The following is an 8,959-nucleotide window of genomic DNA, read 5'->3' as shown; positions in this document are numbered from 1 at the left end:
CATAATAATGTTTGCACATTTTAAAAGTAAAAAGGAAGATGAGTAAAACCATACCAATACAAAGACATAAGCACCGAATAATGGCACAGGCTTGCTCAATTAAATTTTAAGCAGAACAGTTTTTTTTAAATAACCTCACTACGAACTATCACATGTTTTCATTCGAAAAGCACTGCATCTTATTATAAAGCACAAAAATAACCGGTCACATAAGTAAGAACAAGTCTGAGTGTGTCTTTAACAAAAGGATAAAAAGTTGGGCGAGTTGGTACAGTAACATGATCTTGGATTGTAGCGCGAAGTGACACGGACACAGACAGGATGAGCGCTAACTCTCAACTAAATTTTTATTGAAACGAACATATATATATATATATATATATATATAAATATATATATATATAGGTGACTGCAAAAAACCGCAGCACATATAAATGAATATTGAATACATAGTAGTAACATGAAGACGACAAACAAAAGCTATCAGCCATCAACTGCGTGGCAAATCTGAGTGCAAGCTATTCTCTTATCAAGTATACCTGTAGGCATTGCGACCAATGTGCTCCCAAGATGTATGAGGCATTAGTCATTGCAGAGTTGTAAGGACATGACAATCCTAGGATGATTATGTTCTTGAGGCTTTTTTCCCCACTTTCCATCTTTTGAAACATGTATACTTTAGTCATGAAAACAAAAATGCTACAACTGGCGTGTGATAAGTTTTGCATCTTATTTCCTAGCAGCTCATTGAAACGAGCCACGATGACAAATTTAAATGCTGTTACCTCATCAGACATTCAAATTTCTTAAACACAAACAAAACCAGATAGGCATTAGAGTGAGCATCACTTAAATACATTACACTGGTTTAAAGTTATTGCACCACTTTGTGCCAGGTAAAAACGTTACGAACATCAAAAATGTTAAGATTCTACGGCCAACCGTGAAAACTAAATAAAAAAATCATTAAGCTTTCTTAAACGGGTACAGGAGCTTTACAACTGGCCGTCTTGGTGATGGACACGCAGATAGATGAGCAGCCATTCCACTGAGACGAGAATGTTGAGGGCTTTGCATGGAAGTCTGTGAGACACTGCAGAGTAGTTCTTGGTCCACATGAAGGAGGTTGCTTGCATACACGTCTGGGCCACCATACTGAATGCATGGTGTTACCGGAACCTTTTCCCCCTGCATTGTGGTAAAAAAGCATGGTTACGTTTATACGATATTTATTATGCAAAAAAAGAGGTGAGGCATGCAGACAGGACACGAGAGTAGAGAAGTGAACACGAACGCGAAAAACATGAAAAATTTCATTAAATTGTTTTATTAGATAAAATTTTTATACTATGTGTCATTCATTATGAGGGTTCACAACCGCAACACATTTATCATATAAGCAGGTAGAATTATCAGCTTGGTCAGTTTGTACAAGCTCGTTTGAGGCAAGAAATCGAGTTTCACAAACACAACCTCAACATTCTTGATTTAAAAAGGAACACCTCACATGACATGCAGTCCTTGAGTGGGAATTGCACAGTTCAAGAAAAACAAATTAAAACTCACAGACCGATCCTGAAAAAGGAATAAGCACCTGCTACTGCAAAAAGCGAATTAATTGATAGGTTTTAGTAGCACAAGGGCATCTTTGGCCAATGAGCGCCAAGTCTATATGCAAAGGACAAACTTAGTGCATCTTTACAAAGCAAATATATAAAGATGACTAATGCCTCTCTGCACTACAGTTGCTTTGCTCTAGCTTGAGTCATTTTAATGCATGCACACGTACATACACATGCTAAACCCAAGTGTAACAGCTGCAGAATTAAAATTGGGCAGCAACAAAGTCGCAACCTTTAACCATTGATTCCAAGCTGTACTAGTGACTGGAGGTAGCACCAATATCGCCAATGACGAGTTGCACTCTTTCTGCCCGATGTTATGCTGCTCTTATTGTCAAAGATGAGTTACAGTCGGCATTGAGGGAAAGCTGCCCTCAAGAGCAGCTCTTATTTTTGTGTTATTTCTAACCAGAGGCCAATGAAGTAATATATTTTTAGAATGAGAATGACACCAAAAAATTGAGTACGTAAAAAATTTGGTACATATTTCCGGAATTAACTTGGGGGTTAACGGCTAAAGCGGCAATCCAGACACTAGAACAAGTTTTGACGTCTGCTACCAGTGAATGCTAGAAAATATGTTGGCATTCTGTAGTTTTGTCCAACAATGCAAAAGGGATTCTTAATAACTGAGGAAATAAATGGAAAAGTATTATGAAGTATATTTCGTGAATGTAATGCAGAATCACTCAACTTCTGTTACTATATGATCTCCACTTGATTAACCTGCACTTTCTGAACTAGTTCAGGAGGCGCTGCATTTCACTAGTCATTCCACCAGTTCAACGTGGCAGCAACTGCACGTTGTGATTTGTTTTACTTAGTGCAGGCTTTGTACAGGGCAAGTTCACAGCATTCCCTGCACTTAGCCGAAAGGTAGTGCATGTTTACGCAGCAGGTGTGGTGCCGCTTCTGCACGAGTAGGCGCAGAAATCAAAGTTTCATACAATTACTAGAGGGAACTCTGACGTTAGTGTCCACAGGAGATCAAACAAGAACGGCTGTACCAGCATGGAAATTACGGGAAGTACATGGATTTGCCTAAACTTCGTCTGTTTGGCTTCAAACGGTTTTGTGACTTTGTAAACAAGTCATTTTCAACAATATACTGTGTAATAAATAAATAAACATTAAAATCGTCCGACGACAGGATTCAAACACAGGAACTCTAGAACAGAAGTCTGATATTGAAACCATTAAGCCACGGAGGCATGTAACGACAAGCGAGTGCAACGCCCTGATGAATTTATCGCGGGCATACCAGTGCCTTGAGACGCTTGGCGCCCTTCGATATGGCTACCTGGACAAGCTCAATCGTTGCAATTAATAGCAATTGTGCGTGTTGGCGCCGTCTTCTGCACTTCGAAGAGTATAGACTGCGCTGAAATTTACGACAATAAGATTTATATAGCGTATAATATACGAAGCCACAAGAACGTCTGAATTCACAAGCACGAATATCAGACAAATCTATGTGCTTCCCATCATTCCCATGGTGGTGCGACTGCAGCGCCACAGTTCCCTCTAGTAATTACTGTAAGAAACTCTATGGCAGAAATAACCGAAGTGCCTCGCATCTTGTTCTGGAGTAATAAACTAAGTTTTGCTGGTCCCATAAGTCTTACTGGTCATTAATTCCAAGTTTTAGTGCAGTCACATGTCTAGTAGGCAATTGTGGTATTTTGCATAAACATTGCAAAGCCAACTGTGATGAATGTTCACTCTGGTAAATTGTTTATGATCGAGTAGCATAGACTACTGAAGCAATCTCTGGAAGGCAAGTGAAGTAATTTTCTTATTAGCAGCCTTTAAACAGCATTCGAGCATATGACACATGCACCTCAGATATGCAGATAATATTTCCTTGACTCAGCAAGAAGCGATGCTTCATGTTCCACGAGGCTACCTTTATCAAAGCAGTATTGGTGCTCTCTAAAAACAATGCCAATGCAGATGATCCAAATATTTTTCAGGGGGCAACAGTTATGCATGAAATCATGCTAGATTAGTTTTTTTAAACACATGCTCAGACCATGTTAGAAGTGCTTCTTAAAATCCTCCTATTTAGTAGACTAGTCATATATCTGTACACAAAGGCTACTAATTAGATCCCATGCTATATCATCTTAACAAAAACTTCATTTAGTAATACACATGCTATGATAAGATTTGAGACCACACTGAGATGCTGAGCAAGGTTAATTCATTATTTTTAAAATGAAGCTCCTGTTCTTCCAAACGAGAAGAAAGGATACCGAGGGTCAAAATTTTTCTGAATCACAGCTGGAAGATGCCAGGGAAGGCACGTGGAAACTTATTTGTAATTTTCTATTTAAATGTAGAAATGATAAAGGGAAATGAAAATAGTAAAAAAACCAACCAGGCATGGGGGGAGAACGAACCTACAGCCTTCGCATTAGGCATGCGATGCACTAACCACTGTGCCACCGAGCAGCATTCAACCGTCCACAATGGCCCCTCAGATTGTCGACGCTCGAACACGGCCGTAGTACCACAGTGGTTAGTATATCACATGCGTAATGTGAAGGTTATGGGTCCGTTCCCCACCCACAGGTGGATATCTTTTAATTCACTTTCACTTACCTAGAATTTATCATTTCTATACTTCACATAAAAAAACCTAAAACATGTTCCTGTATGCTTTCCTTGGCCTCATTATCTGCTGGCTTTTTCCAGTTCTGTTACTTCCAACACTTATACATATTCTAATCTGGTAAGTAAACAGTTCTGCATGATGCTTGAATGCAATATAAAACATTATTGCATGGCCGTGTTATGTAGAATGCCTTACATTGCCCAGGCAAGGTGTATCTATGTCAATCTGAAAAAAAAAAACAATTCCCACTCTACGCAGAAATGCTGTGTACTGCTGTGTGCAACAGGGTTTAACGAAAACAACTTGTTCAGAAATAAAGCCACCAAACAACGAGAAAATATGAAAACTAGATAAAAATTTGTGCAGTTGCATGTTAAAAATTTAGCACAGCAACAGATGAAGACATAATGAAGCAACCGCGAGGATGGTTTATTCTGGACACACGAGGCAATATACTTGAAAGATGCATATGAGCTTACACGTGGAGAAATATTGTTTATGTAGCAGCTAAACTACGAACAGGCCTAGAACACACTGATACAAGGTGTCGAGCATGTAAATCTTATCATGCCCTTAAGTCAAAGAAACATGGCTGTTTCTCATGATTCGCTACACATGGCTGGCTCACACAACTTAGCCACTTCTATATATGCCTTGTAATTACCAGGTGGTCTGTATGACATGTGCAAGCTTTAAATATGTACAAGTGCCACGTAGCTGGACAGCACCAAGGTAATGTCGTTTGCCATCGTTTTGAGGAAGTGAAACCAATTCTTGCATTTTTCCTAATTAGGTAATTAGTTAATAACGATTACTTAACTGCTCAAATATTATATTCAAAGCAAAAGTGTCAGTGCGAAAATTGTAGAGCATCCTGAAAAATTCCCAATCCAGCTTTCTACTGCTCAATAGGTACAACAAATTTTTCTTTCAAGCTTGAAAGAAGCCAGTGAACACATGCAAGAAGTGCCGTGCAGCTAACCGCTCGTGCACCTGAACACCATTTGGCTCCTCCTTTCATGCTTGAAAAAAAACTTTTTGAAAATTATATTTTAGAAATTGATTAATTATTATTGACTATGTTTTAGGCAAAATGCATGAAACAGTGTGACTGCCACCTCCATTTTCGGCGACATGAATTGACTCCATTTTCATGTCCAAATCCAGCTATACATGGTGCGTGTGTTGAGCTGGTTCTGTAATTTAGGCTGGTTTTCACTAATTGAAGCTTCGCACTTTAATAATAGAGTCAGGTTAAAAAGAAATTGGTACATAAACAGTCGCTGTAAGTACTCCATACTCCTTTAACTTAATGCAAAGTGCTTGTGAGGCAAGAAGTTGGTAGTTCTAAGCAGTATTTCTCATTTTGACCTGGTGTTATAGCCCACTTACTATGATGCCATGCTGCTTAGTCATGCTGGACCCAGCTTCAATCTAGGCCATGGCAGCTGCCCTCCAATGAGGGTAAAATGCAATAACGCTTATGCACTTAGATTCAGGTGTACATTAAAGAAGGCAAGGTTCCCAAAACTTCAGGTTGTGACTTTGGAATGTAAAAGCCCATAATTTAATTTTAAAATCTAAAGGGGCTTTATTAGGAGCAGGGCATCATTTTGAGCTTTTACTGCACTGCCATGTCACCAAGAAGCTCCAAGTAAATAAAAACAATTTCTTAGACAATGTACATATCTTGCAAACATTTACACTTCTTTGCATGCACCTCTGTTGCTGTTATATTTAGATCCGTATGCCAAGGCGGGTTATGATGTTAGAACATGTTTCAAACTTGTTTTTTTTTACCGCTTTAAAGTTGTTGGTTACTTTGCATCTCATTGTGTGTCGAACGCACATTTCAGTACATCAATTTCTTCAGAAAGTGCACTCCTCTTTATTTATTTGTGCATGCAAAAAGGGTTCAAAAGAACTGCTTTCTGAAGGTCTGTATAACAATAAAACAATTCTATGTAGGCTGCACAAAGAGAAAGGATTGGTTTGTAAATATGTTATTTAGTTCTTAAAAAAATAGGCAGCTGTCAGTATTCTGTTCCAAAGTAAAAATTGCCCCTACCTGGCTCTGCTTCAGTTTCCGATGTTGATGGTCCATTCGGGGGCACTCAACTGATAGGCTGCACTTTGGCGATGTGGGTGTGCTGTCACCAGGCCCAAGGTCGATCGACATCCTCACCAAAAGTCGAGTACAAACGCTATAAAAAAATCTCATCATTTTGCTATCAGTTTTGTCATCTTGCGTGTTTCACACACGGTCGTCAGTGGAATATTTCGTCACTTGGATACTGAAAGAAATTCAAGCATTTTCTGGCAGCCAAGGTGATGATGATGATGTGTGGTGTTTTATGGCGCAAGGGCCAGGTTTGGCCAAAGAGCGCCATGACAAGTGGTAATGTTGACGATGTATTATTGAAGATACTTCGCTGTAAACTGGACTAAAAATTGTCGCTGTAAAGTGCGTAAAATCTACGTGCTATAAGATTATGGCGATGACTAATGACGAATACTATGAACGTTAAAATCCATCGATGAAGAATGATGCAAAATAGAAAATATATAGGATGGTAAAATTACTTGCAGCACTGCTGCCTCGCCAGAGCCCTTGAAACACAAGGGCCTAGAGGCATGTGCTATGCGAAAGAGCTATCACAGCGGCATCCTCTGAAGTGAGGACGGCAGCCAAGTTGAATACACAGTAAATGGAGAACATTAACGAGCAAATGCAGTTGTCACATTAGATTGATCAAGTACTGCAGTAATGGAAAATAAATCAGTGATACTCTGTCTGTTGGCTTTGAATGCAAGAAACGTAAAAACAGGAACTTGCAGTCACGCCACTTTGAATTTCCCGCGTTTGCTACACCTCACAAGTTTGGCATCGTCCGGTACTCGGGGATAGTAACCGCTTAAAATCAAGATGAACGAGCGTCGGCATAAATTAACAGGATACTTAACCGGGCAATATTGGCGCATAAAACAACTCACGTAGCGAAGCTACTGTCAATTACCCGATGACGCATCTGCGGGCGGTGCGGTTTGGGCGAATTCAAAAAGGAATGAGAGTTTCACTTGTTTCACGCCTACTAAGCTAAGACAGAATTTGAGTTTCTTACTAAACTATACTGGATATTTACGCTCCGAATAAAACGCTGGAAATTTTGTTACGTCACATTGCATACGTATGAAAGTGAGGAAATTGCTTTTATTGTATTCTGCCCAGACGGCATGCAGCTGCTACCACTCTCATGCAACAAAAGCATGAAAGTGGTACTCGTGACACCGAAAACAAACATATACAGCGCCAACGTTACGCCCCTTGGAGTTGGAACTAAGCACGATCAAGCCAGTAAGTTTTCTAGCTTTCATAACGCCATGAACACGACCAAACATCGAGCGAAACAACTCTCTGTTCTCGAAATTTATTACCGCTTCCATTTACATACCTATTGCTGCCACAAGCAAAAGTCAATGGACTAGCTGTCTAGAAGCCTCAGATTAGACTGACAGCAACATATTACGGTAACGTAAAACAATTTCCACGCTAACTTAGGAGCCGCGGTGTGCTCTAAGTGCCAAAGTTCTCGTTTGCCGCTCGAAATTCACACCATGATGACGGGCACTGCATCTTTCACATGAAATATTGCACGCTTTGCTCCGGAGCTCAATAGGAGGGCGAAACGTATTTGCACGTACCTGAAATCCGCATACCGGAAACCCGTCGACGCTTCCGAGAACGGGGCGCACAGCCATACACCCGTACGGCGGCTTGACTTGGACGTGAGGCACTTCTATCAAACATTTCACATGCGACATGTTTCACACCGATTGCGCGAACACCAGAAAATGACGCAGGCCGTATTGCGACGCCGAGCAGACGTGCATCCACCGATGAGCTGTGTGCGCGGATTGCAGAGAACAAAACCATACAAAACGTTAGGCGCAAGAAGATGGCGGCTCTCGTTGCGGAGACGAAGCGGACCAAGCGGACGAAGCAATGACGCGCGAATGAATGTTGCCAACTGTTGGCTCCGCGTTAAGGCTAAACCCCATTAGCGCGATTTTGTGCGCGACAGCGACGAGCGACGGGTTCGCGCGACGGATCGGGCCGTCGCTTGAACAGATCGCTCGGTCTTGTCGCGCGATCGCTCGGTTTTGCAAATCTAGAATTCGTCGCTCATCGCCCGGAAGTGCTATGAGCGACTAGCCAATAGCGCAAAGCCGGAACTGGATGTACATAACTCCAGTACTTCCGATTGTCGCACGGAACGAGCAAACGATTGAATTTTGATACGTGCAAGGATAAGAACCTACTGCAAGACTTTCAGGAATAGTTATGCTGCTTTTTACAGTAAAATACATCAACTTAAGTTAATAAAGCACGCGTCACGCTAGTTTCGGCGCCTATATTGCTGCCCTCATACCGGCAACACTGGGGAGACGTCGCTCGAAGTCATCGCTCGCATGGGGTGCAACTTGTAGGCGACGAGCGAACGCGACAGCCATCTCCATCGCGTCGCTTGTCGCTGTCGCGTGCAAGATCGCTTGCATGGGGTTTATACTTTATGCCGGCGGGGGTGGCTTTAGTGGCGTGTGTTGCAGCTGTCTAATTTTGTATTTCTTTTCCCCAAACAGTATAGCTAAGATCAGTTATTTGTTTGAATTTTTAACTGTGTCGTTTGGTATTATCTTTGTCTTTTTATGCTATTAAGCG

The 8,959-nt window shown here is 41.1% G+C and overlaps 1 long non-coding RNA gene across 1 annotated transcript; it reads right to left on the bottom strand.

Annotated features, from left to right (window-relative positions):
- Nucleotides 1-395: 395 nt before the first annotated feature.
- On the bottom strand, nucleotides 396-8,280 carry LOC126548632 (uncharacterized). The gene is made up of 3 exons (XR_007602998.3): nucleotides 7,942-8,280; nucleotides 6,308-6,443; nucleotides 396-1,188 (listed from the first exon to the last, which is right to left on the bottom strand). It is a non-coding gene; the product is annotated as an uncharacterized lncRNA (long non-coding RNA).
- Nucleotides 8,281-8,959: the final 679 nt, after the last annotated feature.

Source organism: Dermacentor andersoni, chromosome 1 (genome assembly GCF_023375885.2).
Source record: "Dermacentor andersoni chromosome 1, qqDerAnde1_hic_scaffold, whole genome shotgun sequence".
In the NCBI taxonomy this organism is placed as follows: Eukaryota; Metazoa; Arthropoda; class Arachnida; order Ixodida; family Ixodidae; genus Dermacentor; species Dermacentor andersoni.
Note: the sequence above shows the minus strand (reverse complement) of the source record. Positions and strands in the feature narration are given on the sequence as shown.